General features: G+C 46.6%; 1 protein-coding gene across 1 annotated transcript in view; it reads right to left on the reverse strand.

The window, feature by feature from the left end:
* Window positions 1–14,883: 14,883 nt before the first annotated feature.
* LOC135904996 (zinc finger protein 513-like) overlaps window positions 14,884–20,757 on the reverse strand; it is a 78,691-nt gene continuing 72,817 nt past the window's right edge. Inside the window, exon 11 of the mRNA XM_065435992.2 lies at window positions 14,884–20,406. The gene's annotated coding sequence lies outside the window, so the exon portion shown is untranslated. The remainder of the gene's footprint in view (window positions 20,407–20,757) is intronic.

Raw genomic sequence — 20,757 nt, forward strand, 5'->3', positions numbered from 1 at the left:
ACAAACAATGCCACAGCCACGGCGTGTTTGCACCAGCCCGCGCAGCCAGCCTTACATGTGCAGCTCGCTTGTGTTATGATTCTCTCTCCTGCTGATAACTAAAAAAAAAGCAATGGTAGCCTAATTACTGACACATACAAGAATAAAAAAATAAAGAGCTCACCTGCAGTCGCACCTTGTAGTCGACGGATTTCATTTGTGCTATGCATTTCCCGACGATATCGGACGGCCCCGTCGCGCTCAGTAATTCCTCTTTGACACCATACACATGCCCACTCGCGTACAGCTTCCTCCCAAGCGACAAGCAACTCTTCTTGAAGTAGCTGTCAACATTATTTATCCTGCGGAAACCGCAAAACAACACACGGTGGTCGCTAACCGCTGCCATTTCTACAGGACGCACCCGAGGCACACGCAAACGGCCAACCTACGAATGCGTGCCGGCGACACAGATGGCGCTGCATGTCCAGGAGCAGCAGCGCCGCATAACCAGCTCTCTAGCTCTATAGACACTTCTCGAGCAAAAATGGCGTTGATGCGCGGCGCAAGGGCCCACGTGGTGTTATTAGGCCAATAGCAACGCGGCGTTGGCCTCGGCCAGAGCGCGCGAGGAGGAGGCGGCATTCTTCAAAGAGTGGCACTACTTTACAGAGTTTAAGGGGTTTTAACGCGACAGCGTTAAGGAGCTCGTGTCGCAGAAAAGCCGGTGGCGTCGGCGTCCGCGGCGTTGGCCATGAGCTATAAATCCCAGAAGGCACTTCATAAATAAAAAACATCTTCAAGATGGGCTGGTGCGAATCGAACCAGGGTCTTCGGAGTGTGAGACGGAGACGCTACCACTCAGCCACGTTTTTTTTTATTACATGGAAAACTGAAGGTGTATTACAAAGTGGACACAACTACACACTTAAAACTCAGGCAAACACACACATGCATCCAACAAGTGCATCCAGTCTGGCGGAGGTTCCTGCGCAGCGTAGACACTTCTTACATAAGCAGCACTTTCGCGAAAGGACTTTGTAGATCGCGGGCTTTCGGCATGGCGGTCACACAGTCTACTTCTCCATAGGCTATGTAAGCCAAGTACTATGAACATGTCATAGGGAGGACCACCCGTAACCTTAAACGGTAGAAACCTAATTGTATATGGAGTCATGTCAATGTCCTTCTTGAGCGTCCGTTGGAGAATGTCCCAAAAGAATACAGCGTCCCTACAGTCTATGAAGCAGTGATCTATGGTTTCGGCACGTGGAGTTTTTTTTCTTTCTTTCATAGTATGTATTATAATTGCATTCAACCAGACGTTTAGAATTCTGCATAGTCAGAGAATGGAGGGCACAATGAAAGTCACACATAAAAAAGGCAGCGTTCATACTGTGAGTAGAAACGTTCGTGTCACTTTAGAAGGGTGAGAAGGATAAGCACCTCACCAAAATAGGGTACCAGTCCGGTTGTACACCGAGTCCATCATAAACCTGTTTTAGGTGTAGTGTCATTTGGATGAAATGTGAGTTCGTTCCTTCAAAAGGGGGCAAAATCGCCTCTAGTGAATGCGGCGTTACCTCAGAAACGTGCCGTAGAAAGTTATACTGCGGTGTATATCGGTAATTATGACCATGTAACTTACAGAAGTCGCAGTTTCACGAGTAGCGAAGTACGTTTCCGCTAAACTTCTTCTGCGCTCACCGCACACGCAGAGCCATCTTGCGGCAAACACAGAAGACCCCCTCCTCGCTATGTACGGCGCTGCCCCGACACGTGGCGCGCCACTCGCCCCATGACTAAAACCCCTCAATCTCCCAAAGTAGCACCATTCACTTCCCTCCTCCTCCGCTCGGCGCGGCCTCGACGGTGGCGCCGCTGGTGGTGGGCCTGCCGTAGCAGACGACGGCTAACACGCTACGGGAGGAAGTCCGCGGAAAAGTTCGTTCGAGTCCTGCGGAGCAGTTTTTCAATCTAGATCTTGTTTTGTCAGTCGGTAACTGGCCTTAAGAATGTCGTGTCGGATTTGCGGAAGAAATAGAGAAAAGAATAGAGGAAGAAGAAGAAGCCGAGGTGCGGACGTCCCTCACACCGGCTCCGTCGTTTTTGAATGTTTGTGCAGCCGTCTTTGCCGCCATCACGGATTCAAGCACATCACTGGATTTGTGAAGTCACCGAGAATTCGCGGACACCTTTCTTTAAGGTGGGACTTCCATTTTTGGACTTTTACTGGCCTTTCTTGGCGCAAGACCTAAGTAGGCCTACTGGCCCCGCCGGGCCGCGATGGCGGGCACGCGCATGGAAGATGAAGACGCTACCGGATTAGAGGAGAATGAGGAAGATCTTGGTTGGCAAATTGTGACAAGCCGAAAATTTCGCTCCACCACAAGGATTGCTGGCGATGGGAAAACATCGCCGCAGAGCCAGCAAGAGCAAGGCAACAGCAGCAAGAACAAGGGACCTACAACCACTATGTTCAAAAATCGGATTGTCAAGGCATCAAGGATGCCCCAATTGCCCGAGGAGCACAGCAAGATCATCATCCGTCCACGAGGAGGTCTCAACTTGAGCAAAGTGAGCACCACAGCGATAGGCGTGGCGATTATTGAAGCATCAGGCCTGACTCCGCAACAAGCCCGAGAGGATGTCGTTTGCCCTAACTTCACGCAAAACATCGTGGTGGTTAGTACACCAGACTCCAGTCATGCTGCCAGGTATGTGCGAATCAGGTCAATAGTTATAGGGGAAACCGAATATGAAGTGAACGCCTACGAGACAGCTCCGCATACCACGTGTAAAGGGGTGATTCGAAGAGTTGACCTCAGAGACAATCAGGCCACGATAACGCAGAACATTGTGCATGACTTTAACCCACTGGCATTGGCAGCCAAACGCATTAAATCCACGGGCTCGGTCATCGTTCTGTTTGATGGGCTCAAGGTGCCCAATTATGTCAGATACGGGTCGACCCTTGTAAGGTGTTACCTGTATAGGAAGCAGTTTGATGTCTGCTATGCTTGCGGAAAGATTGGACATCGGGCAGATGTATGTCCAACACCGGACGTGGTACAGTGCAGAGGATGTGGAACTCAAAACCCGGAGGACAATCACATGTGTGTGCCTAACTGCAAATTCTGTGGAGGGGACCACCCAACTGGGGACAAGACTTGCCGACAGCGGTACCAAATTCCATACGTGGTGCGAATTCGACGACGAGAACGCAACAGATCTGCATCGGGGGCGACACCACCTCAGCTGCAAAGGGATGCCCAAACGGGCACCAGGGGGCGCACGCGCTCAAGGAGCCCCACACTGTCAAGACGTAAAGCCCCTCAATTTTCCAAAAGTAGCGCCATTCTTAGATCTTTCCGCCACCCCGCTCACCCAGGCGCTTCCTCCTCCACTCCTCCTGTCGCCCCAGCCTCCTCCGCTCCCCCATTGGCCAATCTGTGTCACGTGAAAGCGGGCCTCGCGCTTTTGTATATTTTTTTCTTTCCGGCGCAGAGCAGGCGCCGCGCTTTTGTATATCTTTTCTTTTCAGCGCGCTGCGACCCCCAATCTTGGGCCTGCGCGACGAAGTACGGCAGGCGATTTGAAGGAGCGCGGTAGTTTTATACAATGGGTTAGGGCCGAGTGCTTAATTGCGATGCCGTGCTGCTGCGCCTACGGTTGCCACAACAGACCCAGTGACGGCAAAAAGCTTTTTGTTTTACCATCCGCCGGGCGCAACGCAAAACGAAGAAAAGTGTGGATTCACAAGATCGGGCGGGCTGACTTCGAGCAAGTGGCAAAGAACGCGCGGCTTTGTGAAGTGACACGGCTCCTCCAACCTCTTCTTTTGACGCCCGTGTCAAAACGGGCCCGTGTCCAGTGCATTGGGGGTGCGTTAAAGAACCCCAGCTGCAAAAAAAATTAATCCAGAGCCCCCATTATGGCGTGCCTTATGAGATCGTGGTGTTGGGATGTAAAACCCAAGAATCAACTTTTCATCTGTCTTGTGTGCCTTGACTGTTCCAGTTAACGCAACACTGCTTCCTTGTGAAAACTTACAACGCAAAAGAATACAGACGCACGTAGTATACAGAGATAAAATTAGCACTTCAACAAAAGTGTTGCTGGTGCCAATGAGGGAGGGGGATAATTATTTTCTGAACCTCTTTCCAGTTGTCCCATCAAGTTCCTTCTTTCTTTTCTATCAAATTCTAACCATTTGCACTGTAATAAATAAATAACGATTTCATATGCTGGTAAGTTGTTAAAATTATCTATACCGCCTATGTGTGAAAACGTTGCTCATGGCCACCACAACCTGTGCATGAGCTACGTACATCTGTAAAAGGCGAGGAACAGAAACGGCCCTGCTGCCAGGCATTGCTGACCGCAGACAGTCGGAATCTCTCACGCGCCGGCCGAACAAAAGCATCCTGCAGGTACGTAAATTAACCTACGAAACCACGTGCACATACTTTCGCGCTGTCAAAACCTGAAACTCTGGTAATTACTCGCGTGTCTGAGCACACCGCGTGCTTGTGTCGTGTTTCAGCAACACGAACTTTCAACGTGCGCGCGCTTTACGCCTTAAATACGCCTTGAATAATGGTGCTTTTCTCTATTTCTTCCGCAAATCCGACACGACATTCTTAAGGCCAGTTACCGACTGACAAAGCAAGATCTAGATTGAAAAAACTGCTCCGCAGGACTCGAACGAACTTTTCCGCGGATTTCCTCCCGTAGCGTGTTAGCCGTCGTCTGCTACGGCAGGCCCACTGCCGGCGGCGCCACCGTCGAGGCCGCGCCGAGCGGAGGAGGAGAGAAGTGAATGGCGCTACTTTGGGAGATTGAGGGGTTTTATCAAGACGCCACTCGCCGTCGAAGGGCAGAAGCCGCTCCAGATCACGTGAAGTGCAGGTGCGCTTCGAAGGAGGAGGGCAGACGCCTGGCGACAAGACGACATCTGGAACAACCTGGGCCGACAAAGTGAAAGGTACTGTGAGGACCGCGGAGAGCGGTGCGGGGCGGCCGGTCGGAGATAATGATGCCAGGGTAGAACAGCTAATTAAAGAAGTAACGTATCTCAGAAAGGCAAATGAAGAACTTACTAAGCAGGTTGTAGAACTTCGCAAGAACTCGCAGACTAGCTCCACAAAAGTAGCAATAGCCAAACCGGTGAATAATGACAACAGTCAGGATGAAGAAAACACACCAGCTCCAAAGAAGCGGGCAATAAGCCCAGTAGAAACGACAGTGTGCTCGGCTTTGGAAGAGATCAAGGAGGCGATTAAACAACTTAGAGATGCCATAGACAAAACTACCTTCAAAGTTGATAAGTTATGGAAATGGAGACTGACGGCTGAAAAGAGGCTTACCAAAGTAGAAGCGCAAGGCGAGGACGACGAATACTTACCCTCAGAAGCAGAAAGCGTCAGATCACTCCCTGGCGCGTCGGGGGGTTCTACGAAGCGTACTCTAGCGGGTAGCAGTAAGGCGGGTTCTATAAGCAATGGCTAGCAGGGGGAGCTTTACCGTGTGGCAATGGAATTGCCGAGGATTTTATCACAAAAAAGCACCTCTCATGCAGTTAATAAAAAACTGTGCAGACAAACCGAAAATTATTATGCTGCAGGAAACCTTGGCGGATGACATTAGCCTCTCCGGATACAAAGCGACATGCAGGGGCAAAGAGCCGGGTAGGGGGCTAGCCACGCTCGTAGATAAGAAAATACCTTACATAGAACATGATTTGCACCTTGGACAAAACAAATTAGAATACTTACTTGTGGAAATAATTCTGAAAAGGAATAGAAGCAAACCGCAAAGCCTCTTTTGTCTTAATGTTTATAGCAGCCCTAGCGACATGAAACAGAGTTTCAGGGCACTTCCTAATAAGACTATGGCTATTACTAAGCACGCTCCACTCATTATTGGAGGAGATTTCAACGCCCCACATCAAACCTGGGGATATCGCTGGAATACTAAGAAAGGGGATGGACTCTGGCACCTAGCTACAGATCTTAATCTCTCCCTCATCACAAACCCAGCTTATCCCACTAGGTGTGGTACATCTACATGCAGGGACTCCACCCCAGACCTTACTTTTGTATCAAATTTAGCGAACGCTGGCTGGAATAACTCCAATATTGACCTGGGTAGCGATCATTACATATTGCAAATACTATTGGAAACACCAGGTAATGAGATAAAGCATTTTAACTACATTGACTGGGATCTTTTTCGGAAAGCAAGGAAAAGCAGAGCTGAGACAGAGACAGGAGAAAAGAAAACACTCCAAACTTGGACCACTCAGCTCAGGGAAGATGTAAAGGCGGCAACGAAGGATATTACCACAGAGGAGGATATCGAAATCATGGACAGTAGGCTGGCGCACTTGATTGAAGCCAAACAATCTATGCTAAAAAGATGGAAAACGCAACGTCTGAACAGGAGACTCAGGAAGCGCATATCATTGTTGAATAGGGAGATTGAAGAACACTCCAGAAATTTACAGAAACAACAATGGGATGAGCTTTGCAATTCCATAGATGGTCGAATCAGACGTGGTGGAAATTGGAATTTACTTAGACATTTGCTTCATGAGAACGACACGAAATCTAATAGGAGAACAGCAGTAGCACGACTCGTCCATCGTGAGAGCCAGGACACAACGGAGGAGGCCATTCTGGATCGGCTTGCAGCTAAGTATTTACCGCTTAAGGATAGCAATGAGAGTACAGACCCGCCTGAATATACAGGGGAAGACTGTGAGCCTATGGATCAAGACTTCACAGAAAGCGAAGTTCGCGCAGCCCTGTACGACCTCAACAGTAGATCTGCTGCCGGTCCAGATGGCATTTCCAATAGGCTGTTGAAAAATTTGGACGATGAATCTATAACATATTTAACAGAGTATTTCAACGAACTCTGGAAAAATGGTGATTATCCAAAGGAATGGAGAATTGCTAACACAATTCTTATTCCCAAACCAGGCAAGCAACTAAATCTAGATAACCTAAGACCCATATCGTTAACATCATGTCTGGGCAAAACCATGGAGCATGTCATACTCAATAGACTTACTAACTATGTAGAAAACAGAAATCTTCTTCCGCATAACCTGATCGGTTTCCGTCCTGGACTTTCGACTCAAGATGCAATGCTTTTAATCAAACATCACCTTATTCTTGCTAGCCCGCTGCATACGAGAGCTCTTCTAGGCCTAGATGTAGAAAAGGCCTTTGATCGCATCAAGCACAGGGCCATATTGAATATCCTCTCGGAGATGGGATTAGGTAAACGATTGCACAACATAGTTAAAGCCTTCCTCGGTGGCCGTTCTGCTTGTCTCAGGTTAGGCGAACTCCAATCGACAACTCTGGAACTTGGGAATCGTGGGACACCACAAGGGTCCGTCCTATCTCCCATGTTATTTAATTTGGCAATGTCAAAAGTGGCTCGAGGTCTCGCGCAGATTGAGGGTATCCATTTTGCTATATATGCAGATGATGTAACAATCTGGAGTGCCGAAGGTAATATGGGACAAACAGAGACCAAACTACAGGAAAGCATTTATGTCGTGGAAACAACACTTGAGGGTATGGGACTGAACTGCTCTGCTAAGAAATCTGAACTATTGGTACTACGGAGCAGTAAGCGTGGGCGCAAACCGAACGGATATATCCCAGTGGAAGAACCCCGCATTGACATATACGCGAAGAATGGAGAACCAATCAGGCAGGTGGAGACTATCAGAGTGCTAGGACTTCTCCTGCAAGCGAATGGATCTAATTGCAGGATGATACAACACATCTCTAACAAGTCAGAAGAAGTCATTAGGCTTCTGCGTAGAGTTACCAACAGGCATAAGGGGCTAGGAGAACACAGTGCCATAAGATTGGTACATGCATTCGCCTTTTGCCACTTCTCGTACGTGGCTGGCATGCTACAGTGGACACAGGCTGACAAGAACAAGCTAAACGCTTTAATCAGACGACTTATAAAGAGTGCACTAGGACTTCCCATCAGCACGGCTAACGATAGCTTATTGCGCCTAGGGCTGCATAACACACTAGAAGAGATAGCTGAGGCTCAGCAGGTGGCCCACCAGGAGAGACTAATGGGGACACGACCTGGGAGGGCGCTACTTGAAGAAATTGGCGTAGAAATTAACAACCACACCAACGAAGGAGAATTACTAACACAATTGCAAGCGGGACTACGAGAAACAATAAAGACGACCCCGTTCCCTAGGAACATGCACCCGACACATAACCTCGAGAGACGAAAGGCAAGGGCGAAGGCACTCCTTCAAGACATAGATCAACATAAGCAGCAGGCGGTGTTTGTTGACGCTGCCTGGGTTAAAAATAAGGATGCGTATACTTCTGTTGTTGTAGACACTCAAGGTAACATACGGGATGCCATCACCGTCTATACCAAGGACCCAACAGTAGCAGAACAAGTAGCAATCGCCTTAGCCATTCGGGCTAATCGGTGGACACATATTTACAGCGACTCTAGAACAGCCATACGCAACTTTACCAACGGATATGTGACACGGACAGCAACAAAATTACTAGAGAAGGTCAACAGTGAGAGGATTGAAATCCGCTGGTTTCCTGCACATCTGGGGGTAGTGGACGGAGCTCGGAGAAACCTCAATGAGGTGGCAAATGAAGCAGCACGAGGACTTTCTAGCCGTGCTCTTCAAGACCGAGCAACTTACGCTTCACCCGGGGAACACAGGGATCGATTATTAACATATAACGAAATCACGAAGCATTATTATTTAAGCAGAAGGGAGTACCCATTGCCACACGGTAAGCTTTGCAGAGCCCAAGCGGTCACATTACGTTTGCTACAGACTAGAACATACCCAAGTCCATATTTTATTAACAGGATCGATCCTGAGAGGGAAACTCAAATCAACTGTAATAAGTGCAATGGCATCATTACTCTTGACCACATGCTTTGGCAGTGCCCCGCGGTCTTCACAGACTGCGACAAGGAAGAAGAATGGTGGCGGCAAATGCTACATAGCGAATCACTGTCTGACCAATTACGGGCAGTCCAGAAGGCCCGCGATGTGGCTGAAGGGCTCGGCCTGACAGTCCCAACGTGGGAGCGGCCCGCGTCAGCCTATGGTTGACCTTCAGGACCAAATAAAGTTCCTCATACCATACCATACCATTATTCAAGGCGTATTTAAGGCGTAAAGCGCGCGCACGTTGAAAGTTCGTGTTGCTGAAACACGACACAAGCACGCGGTGTGCTCAGACACGCGAGTAATTACCAGAGTTTCAGGTTTTGACAGCGCGAAAGTATGTGCACCTGGTTTCGTAGGTTAATTTACGTACCTGCAGGATGCTTTTGTTCGGCCGGCGCGTGAGAGATTCCGACTGTCTGCGGTCAGCAATGCCTGGCAGCAGGGCCGTTTCTGTTCCGCGCCTTTTACAGATGTACGTAGCTCATGCACAGGTTGTGGTGGCCATGAGCAACGTTTTCACACATAGGCGGTATAGATAATTTTGACAACGTACCAGCATATGAAATCGTTATTTATTTATTACAGTGCAAATGGTTAGAATTTGATAGAAAAGAAAGAAGGAACTTGATGGGACAACTGGAAAGAGGTTCAGAAAATAATTATCCCCCTCCCTCATTGGCACCAGCAACACTTTTGTTGAAGTGCTAATTTTATCTCTGTATACTACGTGCGTCTGTATTCTTTTGCGTTGTAAGTTTTCACAAGGAAGCAGTGTTGCGTTAACTGGAACAGTCAAGGCACACAAGACAGATGAAAAGTTGATTCTTGGGTTTTACATCCCAACACCACGATCTCATAAGGCACGCCATAATGGGGGCTCTGGATTAATTTTTTTTGCAGCTGGGGTTCTTTAACGCACCCCCAATGCACTGGACACGGGCCCGTTTTGACACGGGCGTCAAAAGAAGAGGTTGGAGGAGCCGTGTCACTTCACAAAGCCGCGCGTTCTTTGCCACTTGCTCGAAGTCAGCCCGCCCGATCTTGTGAATCCACACTTTTCTTCGTTTTGCGTTGCGCCCGGCGGATGGTAAAACAAAAAGCTTTTTGCCGTCACTGGGTCTGTTGTAGCAACCGTAGGCGCAGCAGCACGGCATCGCAATTAAGCACTCGGCCCTAACCCATTGTATAAAACTACCGCGCTCCTTCAAACCGCCTGCCGTACTTCGTCGCGCAGGCCCAAGATTGGGGGTCGCAGCGCGCTGAAAAGAAAAGATATACAAAAGCGCGGCGCCTGCTCTGCGCCGGAAAGAAAAAAATATACAAAAGCGCGAGGCCCGCTTTCACGTGACACAGATTGGCCAATGGGGGAGCGGAGGAGGCTGGGGCGACAGGAGGAGTGGAGGAGGAAGCGCCTGGGTGAGCGGGGTGGCGGAAAGATCTAAGAATGGCGCTACTTTTGGAAAATTGAGGGGGTCCGCCTTCGTGGCGCGTCGGGGCCTGGCTATCTGTGCCGATCGCGACGTTTGGCTGGCGTAGCGCGTTTGAGTAGGCGGTGCGAACGGGGTGCGATAACGCTATCGCGCTCCACTCTTGAAGGCGAAGCTTAAGCGTCCTCCAACTTTTTAAATCCAGTTCGCTTGCAGCGCCCTCGTAAAATTTTTTCACACGCGGCTCCTCGGCGAGAGGGCGCCGTTAGGCCCACTCGACCATTGTCTGGTACACTCTAGCTGCGTGCAATGTTTGCGTTAATGCTCGTTCCGTCTCCTTGTATTGGGAAAGCTGACGACGATGCTTATTTCGCTGCCTGCCTCTTCGCTCGTTCTGATGCGCTCTTCCGCTCGCTCACTTTGCGTGCATTGGCTTGGCGTAGGCTGCCACGTTTCGCTTTTGCCGAGGTTGCGGCCGCTGCCAATGTAGATGCTCCTGACTCCATAGCGGTAAATGCTGCCCGTGCCAGCAAGCAGCCGCAGCCTGCGCTGCCGCATGCCATCGACATTTCGTTACTACGTAGGTTGCGGCCGCCGACAATGTAGATGCTCCATTCCATAGCGGTACGTACTGGCCGAGCCAGCAAGCGCGATCCAGCGTCACGAGCGCTCGTGACGTGGCGTCGCAGCCGTTTCGCAGCTACAGCCGCCGCCGACTTTTTCGCTCAATGAGCCATTTGACCCATTCGTCAAACAGCCCCCAAAGTTGGAGGTCACGTGGTCAAGAGCACGCTGGAAAGGGGGGGGGGTGCAGGCGAGCGTGCGTCAGCTTATTTAAATTGACCGCGGCTGCGCATGGCTAGATGCTGCAAAGACAGTGACCCGAGATGGCTGGTCGCTTCATTTAGCACTGTCTTTCCCCACATGTAGTGTGGAGGTTGCTTAAAGGGCCCCTGAAACGGTTCGGACAAATTTTGTAGGCGCGTAGAATACAGCTTAAGTAGAACATTCGCACCACAATTTAAGTGAAGCGTTACGTATTAATGGAGCTGCAAGCGATTAGAAGTTGCCCTCCTCCCTAGCTGTGCTTTTCCTCCTCAACTCGCTCGCCGAGCGAGCGGCGCTAAGCTCCGCCTTCACTGGTTCAGCGTCACGATGCGACGTCACATCGCTCACTTCCGGTTGTTTAGGAGCACGCCCCCTCCCGCGCGAGACCTCTCCGCTAGCCGCTTGGCCGTCGACCGAGAGCTATCGAAGCAGCGTGCGTTGCGAGCATTCTGTCGTAGCGCCGAACGTGTCCGGTACTCCGCTAAAAACAGGCAAGCTGGTCATTTCGGCAAATGACTGGAGGCATAAACTCAAGCTGATGAAGGAACTTTAGCGTAGACGTACGTGAGCAGCCTGATCGGTCTGCACGGTCCAGACGCTTGCTGGCGCAGCGCTTAACCAGTCAAACAAAGCGCTAATATTGCTCTAACCAAGTGTAAAGCATTTTAAACATTTATAAATCAACGTGTTGATGATTACACTCCTGCGAAAAATACACACCAGCAGCAAAGAATACACTTCGTTGCTGCTACTGTGTATGGTTGAGCTCTGTGCCACCAGGTGGCTGCACCGTGCAGACCGTTCACATTTGCCATTCTGCTCATCTCGTGGCTCATCCCGGCACAGTCAAGCGGCCAGACCCTGTCCCCTTGCGCTTGCGTTTGCCCTAATACTGGACTCGCGGTTTGCAGGTCGCTAGGTTTGCAGTCCACAAGGCAACAAAGTCGAATCATAGTGCTCGCGAAAAGACTGAGACCGACTCTGACCGCGGAGCTCTCGTCAAAATGGAGTACGTTGTAACACAAGCAGACGACACTTGCTGTGTGCCGGAAGTGCTGAAGTGTACTAAAAAACTATTCTTGTGTATTCTCTTTAAGTTATTTTCTTTTTACAAAAACAAAGTAACTAACATTCCAACTATTACGAGCATCATTTGTTCACCATAAAGTTGAAAAAATTATCGACCACGCGCCCTGGTCAGCCAATCAGATAGCTCGCCCATGTGACGTAATATGGGTTATTTGCATCATATGGGTAGGGGCGGCTTAAAATTCCGCCGAGCAGTGCGCTGCGATCGGCAGCGATGGGTATTTTTAAAACCTTATAATAAATTACACGCTTTACGCAGAGCACTTAGATGCATCAATTAATGATCAGAAGAACCTACTCTAACGACTCAGTACGTTTGTAGAAAATCGCCAAAATCGTTTCAGGGTCCCTTTAAGCAAGTTTTGAGGACGCGTTGAAGCAAGAGGCATCGCGAAGTTATCTTTTCCCCAGGCTGGTGATCTTCATGCTGCCAGCATTGTGACGTGTGGGCAGTCATAAAATGAGATATGTCCATGTTTGCGCATGCCTGCGTGACATCATGCCTGTTAATTTAATTAGTAAGCCAATGTTTATGCACTTTGTACAGTCGATAACACTACAAACCATTACTTTGTGCAGTTGTCTAATATTTTGCTATGGCTCTCAGTGCTTCACCTTTCAGGGGAAGCTGCAACTTTTCCTTAGTCAGGATTCGCAACCACTTAAGTAACAATGGCAGTTGACACTAATTAATTTGATGCCTTACTTAATTTGAATGCAGTAGAAAGTCCCAGTGAGAAACCATACCTGGCTATCGACAAAAGCTCATTTAGCTGATGAAAGCGTGATGCTTCAGTTAATCATACCCCTGCCAGCATCCCTCCATATGTGCAGAGGCTACTAAGACTTGAAAAGCAATAAATTCAGCACACAGCGCAACTGCTTCCACAGCAGTGAAGCTGTTTTACTTTACTTCAATTTTGTTTTCAGTACTTTGTCAGTAGCCGGATCTTGTGCTTTGGACGCTCCAGCATTTCTATAACCAAATGCAGCCAACAGTTCAAATCTGATCTTTTCTGTGAATTCACATGCCTGCTTGGCGTCTGCCACATCCATATTACCACGTATCACCCATCAGCAAATGGAATGGTTGAAAGCCTTCACCATCAACTTTAAAGCTGCTTTGATGGCACGCCAGGCTCGCTTTTCGTTTAAGTTGTACGTTGAGGCAGCATTTAAACATATTGGTGTTCATTGTGATTTGAATCACACTTTAAGAGCAGCATTAAGCAGAAAGACGTTGCGAACTACCTCAGGCAATGAAAATATATTGAAATTTATTTATTTTGCCTCTGTTTGTAATTTTGACCTTTCGAATTAACGGAAGTTAACTGTATTGCCTATTGCTTGGCTGTACGATCTGCGGTAAATTTTTGCTACTGTGCACCTCGCAGACAACCCTGTGAAGTTTCTATAATGCACTCAGTGTCTAATTCCCCTCAATAAATGTCGAATATTGGAGATGATAGTGGAACTTTAACCTTGCAAAGGAAAGGCTTGAGCTCGTTTTCCTCCATACTACACTAAGTGGAAGCACAATGCAGCCAACCCCAACACCTACAGCAGCAGCATCGGCTAATCCCTTGAATGATTTCCTTGCATATGTCTCCAAAGGACGAAAAGTGTCAAGCTTTCGTATAAATGGCCCCTCAATTCCCATGTGGCTTGCTTATGCACTGCTCATCAAAGTCTCCCTGTGATCTCTGTACTGCCATATCGCCAGTTTTAGCTAAACCATTAGGCTCTGCTCCACTAGGACACAAGCTTTTGTCAACTTCACAAGACTTTATTGAGAACAATATGGTGTCACAACACAATGATGGTGGCAGCAAGACGACTACAAGCTTTACTCTGCTGTGATGAGATTAAAGAGACCACAAGCACTCACTTTCCTCACAGTCAATCTGACCATGCCACCACTCATATCTCTGTGACAAATGTCAATTAGAAACATGAGATCAACACTGCTCTCTACGTTGCCTAAGCAACTTTAAGCATAGCAAACCATAAGGGTTCTTGAACTAAAACATACTAAATGATACAGGCTTGGTAGAAAAGCATTAATTTGCTTCACAACATGAGCTGCACAGCAAATGGACAGAGCTTTACAGATCTTTCAGCCAGTGAGACATACCCATGCTTGTACAACTCTAATGCCCAAACAATTTTTCAGTTTAACATGCTGCTACACAGCCAAAAAATTAGTCTTTGTGTCCCAAGTTCTCACGCAAGGTCAAAGTATATGTTGTTCATATAACTTTGACAATATTAACATCCCTCCTCTTTCGTCGAAATAACCTAAAAAATTAAGCATGCCCGATTCATGTCTGAATTAGCTTCTTATATTGTAACATAGGAAACAAAGCCAATGCAAATTACTGGCAGACCTTCTAAAGCAGCCATCAGTGTTCTTACTGGTTCTTTCAAAGCAGCAGAATAAAGCTCTGGCCTGAATGCCTTAGTAACGAACCCTATCATATGCAAAGTACCTGCTGGCTTTAGTTTTATATCATTATGTTTGTCCAAACATGCACTTGTGATAGTCACCCTTGTGTAGAAGCACAAATTAGAACAAGATTCTGAAAGTGCTGCGAGGGTGTCTTTATTCAGACAAAGCAAAAACATTTTCACTTAAATGCAGTCACTCATGCATGAACATAAATTCAATATCAGGCACTTTTGCAATAAAGCCTGATTCAGGTCGCGCTTGCACATCGGTCTAGACATTTTTTTACAATGAAGTGCAAGAAAACGTTAATCATTAAAGCAAGACAAGCAATGTTATCTTATTTTCGATAGTATTTGTCTCTACATACATAAATAGCTCTCTTTACAAATTCATTCAAACAGTTTATTTGGTGACAAAGTAATGAAATACACAACCTTAGGAACACTGTGCTCCAGACCAATAACATCAAGAGAGGGAAAAAAAAGGAAGTCGCAGTTTCGCCTGAAAAGCAAAGCATCGATTGTGATACAAAATAATTAGACAGCTATATGAAGTAAGAATAGCAGTTTTATCGGCCAGGTAAACTCGTAAACATTCAATTGCTAAACTGACCAGCATAGTGTCACATGTGCACAAGCAAACATTACACCTAACTCGATGATCACAGAAACTCACTCTCAAAACACGGGAGTGAGGAAGCACTGCAGCAGGAGCGAGCGAATTGACCTTCGTACTGCTTCTTGCTTCAATGCAAATAAGCGGCAAGAAAATAACGCACATGAGGCTATTTGCTGTTGGTGCACCTAGACTCTTTCCCCATCATAGATCACTTTCAAGATGGGGCCCACACGACCAAGCCACATGCAGCAACCACTAAAGTATAACACCCTCCCCCTCCCTCCCCTACTCCCGGTGCTCTGCATGCGATGGTAGACGACATGCTTCCACCCCACTTTCTGCCCATGCGTGCGCGATTGAGCTGCCATCGTTGGCTCACTGTCACATGCTTTAACTCACACATACAGTATACAGCACATGGGGATGATGTTATCGCCCTTAGACTTTATACAGAACACCACGGTGGCGCCGACAACAGAAATACGCCTGGAGTGTCCACATTATTATTATTTGTTTATATGTCCATACTGTGAGCCCTTTTCGGGCTGTTACAGAGTGGGAAATACAATCTTATAACAAAAGAGCAGCATGCACAAAAAAAACGAATCAATAATTATCTGCAAGGCGTATATAATTACAAGGCATATATACACTTACGATTAGTAAAACAACATTTCCAAGTTTCTTTCAAAGGAAACCACACAGTCAACATTTTCAAAAACCTCGGAATTAAGTATGTTCCAGTCAACAATTGTTTTAACCAAAAAAGAATGCTTACAGACATCAAATCTGGAGGAATAAGGCATGAAAGCATAGCTGTGATTAATGCTTGGTGCTATTCTGCCAGGAGGTCACAAGTACAGGCTGGGATGCACGTTTAGGCTTCACGTTTGTAATTGGAACATAAATTTTAATCTAGCAACACTCCAGCACTCAGCAAGTGCCGGAAGGTTAGCCCTATCAAGTAACTCTGTAACTGATTGCGTTCGATTGTAGCAGGAGAAAATAAACCTGGCAGCAAGACGCTGTACTTTTTCTAGTTTGTTAATGAGGTATCAATGGTATGGGTCCCGGACTATACTTCCGTACTCTAGACTAGGGCGAACAATTGCCCGGTATGCACTTAGTTTTACATCACAACTGGCAAACTTCGATTTCCTTTTTAACAAGCCAAGCTTTCACTGTGTGGAGCCACTAGTGATGGCCACATGACAGTTATATTTTAGATCGTGTATTATGGTTATTCCAAGATATTTCATTTCTTTTGTACGTTTTATTATATCACCACCAATAGCATACGAAAAAAGCGAGGGTAGTTTCTTATTTGACACAGTCATGCAAGCAGACTTGTTTAAGTTAATTTACGTATCCTGCAAGGTACAATATTCATTAATAATCTGCAATGACTCATTCAATAAAATTTGGTCAATGGCGCTTTTTACCCGGCAGAACACCAAACAGTCATCTGCAAATAGTCATACTTCGATCAGTGGGCTAATGTTCATGGCTATATCGTTAATGTATATCAGAAACAGCGCCAGCCCCAAGACTGACCCCTAAGAAACGCCGGACGTAACCGGCAATGTTGACGACCGCACATTAGAAATTTTTATGAACTGTTGTCGATTCTTTAAATAAGCCTGAGCCCATCATACTATTTTTGTACTAAGACCAGTGTCATAAAGCTTGCGCACAAGTTCTGCATGGCAACCAAATGCCTTAGAAAAATCAAAGGCTATGACATCTATGTCGTCTTTGTTGTTTATGGCTAACACAAAGTATTCAACTGTCTCAAACAGCTGGGTCACGGTGGAGAGGTACCTATGAAATCCATGTTGTTTAGCATAAAATATATTTTTTTTTGTTTCCGTGTTCTCTATTATATACTGGCAGAGGACGTGTTCCAACACTTTACAAACAGTGCATGTAACAGAAATAGGATGGTAATTCTTCACGTTGAATCTGTCTCCTTTTTTGAATATCGGCGCTACCTTGGCCATTAGCCAGTCATCAGGTAAAGTACCAGTGTCTAATAATGCCCTAAAAATTTGTACTAAGAATTCTACAACTCAGTCACTATGGCGTTTCAGAAATTCATTTCGTATGTCATCTGGCCCTGATGACATCTCACAATTTAGTTTCAATAGGAGCTTTAATACTCCTTCCTTTGAAATTTGAATTTCGTCTCCACAGGTGTCCCGTAATTCCTGTATCGGGGGGTCGATTTGACCAGGCAAGAACACTGAGCAGAAGAAATTATTGAATTCCTTTGCCATGAGGTCTGGCTTGCTGTAAATGCTATAATTCACGTGCACTGCAGTTATTGCTGATATTGAAGCAGTAGGGTATCCCCAGAATCTGTCCGGACTGTTTAGCACGTAATTGGTCAAGGCAGTCGAAAAGAAAGTTGCCCTGGCTGTCTTTAATTCAGTTCAAACCTGCGCGCTAAGAACAGATATCATGTCAGGGTTTCTTGGCATCACCTGCCAGGCGTGCCGTAGTTGGCATTTCAAGTGAATAATGGTTCTAGTTATCCACGGGCTTGCGTTTTCTATGCGTTTCCATCTGACAGGTACAAACTGCGATATACAATCTGCAACTGTTGACTTAAAATATGTCCAAACATGCTGCACATCATTTTCCTGTGGTATCGTGTCAAGAGGTATCTCTAGATTATCAAGAACTGATGTGTCATCTGCCCTTCGAAAATTTAGCACGTGCGTGTTACAATGTTTGGCAAAACCCTTATCATCTATCCTAAGGGTGGCTGCTATGGTTGGTGGTCCGATATTCCATTTTCTACATCGATTTGGCAATAAAAGCTCTTATATGATAAAAATACCGCATCAAGTATCGAGTGGCATTGGCCCTATTTTCGCGTTGGTTCATTTACCACTCGAGTTAGACTATGTTTTGCCATTATTTCCAACATACAGTCCGTGTGTAGCCTATCGAGAGTGCTTGATATGCGTGCATTCCAGTCAACACCAGCAGGTTAAAATCGCCCACTAGTATTAACCTACTACGTTTGTTAGTTATGCTTACAATGTAATCAAGCTTCTGAAGAAACTCCGAGGAGCTGTCAAGGGCACGATAAATAACACAAATTATTAAAACAAATCTACCCATGAATAATTTGCACCATATGCTCTCGTGATCCTCAATGATGGGAAGTGGTTTGTACTTAATTTAGTTCTTGATTAACAAGGCAGCGCCACCACCCTTTGTTGTCTTGTCGTTACGCATGGCATGAAAAGACGTAATTGGCATCATTGCTATCGCAATAAAATGACTGGGTATGTGTATTGCAAGTCAACATTTTTTTGCAATAGCAATTATATGGACACTACACATGAATTGCCGCCATCTTCACCATAATGTTCTGTATAAAGTCCAAGTGTGATAAGATCGCGGCCGTGCACAGTGTGCTGTAGGTGCAACGCAGAGCCGGGGATGGCAACCTGGTGTGGCAGTGCCTCGCTCACACAGGAAGGAGGGGTGGGGCGGATGCGAGCAGTCTCTTTGTGTGCACAAGTGGGGAAGCAGTGAGCATGCAATAGAAGAGGAGGAGGAAGAAGTTGGTGTGTTCCCTCCAGCGGGCGGGTGGCTGCGAATGGCACAGCTGTGCACAACCGTGTGAGCCTATCTTGGAGGTATGGGTACAAAGGCTACATTCGCCCATGGCTTCGTGTGCCCTGTGTTCTCCCATACCTACTTCGCGTTAAACCAGGAGGCAGCCCTAAGGGTAATTTACTCGCCATTGGTGCCACTCTTCATTGTGGCAATGTTGTCATAGCAAATGCTTGTGGTCGTTGAGTGACATCTGCTCGTGTTTGCCCGTGCATGCGCGACACCATGCTTGGTATTGTAGTCAGAAAGGGAATGCTCACTGCAATTTATGACCAACGAAACTACGAGCCTTGCTTCATGTTGCTGAAAACTTTGTTATTACAAATTTATCGTAAGTGCTGTGATTTCCAGGCGAAACTGCGATTTTTTTTTATGCAGTTATAATCAAGTAGTGCAACAAGCTAGCAGTAAGCAATGCAAAATTGGAATACAAGATTACTATACATGCTCTTTAAGCTGTTTTATTTCAAAACAACTTCCGGGTTAACCGATACGCTGCTTTTCGAATACGAATGCTCTATCATGCAGAGAAAGGAAAAAGCACACATATTGTCACGAATTTGATTATAAGTAATACCTTGTCATACAAATATATTTTAATAATGCTTGACATGTGGAGCACACACATGCACATTTTGTTGTCCTCATTCCAGTGGCTCCACTTGGCAGCCCACTTTGGATCAATAGATGACAGAGCCTGTGTTTATTTAAGTATGCCTTTGTCATTCTATGTTAAGTCCACATGGCTCCACAATAGTATTTGCCTATTCACACTAAAGCACTGATAACAGCTATGTACCAAAGCTCACGAATGAGTTTTCCGGACTCAAATTTCTCCTAAACTGAGCCCGTTCCTATCTAGCCAGATTAAAAAAAGCAATTACCATGTTTGCTGTTTGTGTACCTTGGCTGTCTTGTATAACTCGCTCTGGAGCAGTAATATCCTTTACGTTGTGTTTACATCTGTTAACATATTTCTTCGTGCACATCTCCAGAGAGTATGACTGCTGCTTAAGGCAAGTGCCCACGAATATGAAATCATGTCAGCGGGGTTTTCTCACAATCATGGGTGCGTACGTGGCGCCGACAATTTGCCGCCTGTGTGAACGCAGCAGGGCACTTCGTGCACTTGAAGGGCTTCTCCCCCTTGTGCATTCGCATGTGGTCTTTCATATGAGTCGCATAGTGCGTGGTGTACGGGCAAAGATTGCAAAGGAACGGATCTTTCCTCGTTCCACTTTTCTTTGCCCGGGCAGTGGCATCTGTAATGGAACTCCCAAAGATCGGGCGAAACTTGCGTGGCCTGATACCTTCAGTCTCAGCTGCTTCTTCAGCATTTTCCCTCACCGACCATAGCTGCAGAAATGATCTGCCCTTGCCTCGAGCGCTTCGTCCTGCTGCAGCTGCGGGGAGAGAAAACACTCATGTTACACTGCAAGGGCCAAACTACAGGGAAGAGTAGATATGCCCGTTAGAGTGACTTACATATTTATTCCAACAAATTTCAAAGAAGGCTTTAGACATACTGCTGTTTTTGTTTTGTTTCTTGTCAGCATTGTTTGGTAACACATGGTTTCTTTGCTTGCACAAGTAGTTCGAGAATAGGTAAAATCAATGCTGTCAGTACTGTCAAAAGAGCAAGTTAGTGCAGAGTTGACTTGCAAAATTTACCTCCAGAGTAGAAGCAGCTTTTTGCTGTTGACATGGTACAAATTACGCGTGTAACTGCCTTGTCAAGCTTTTGCTACTGCTTC

The sequence above is a fragment of the Dermacentor albipictus genome, chromosome 6, assembly GCF_038994185.2.
Source record: "Dermacentor albipictus isolate Rhodes 1998 colony chromosome 6, USDA_Dalb.pri_finalv2, whole genome shotgun sequence".
NCBI lineage: Eukaryota > Metazoa > Arthropoda > Arachnida > Ixodida > Ixodidae > Dermacentor > Dermacentor albipictus.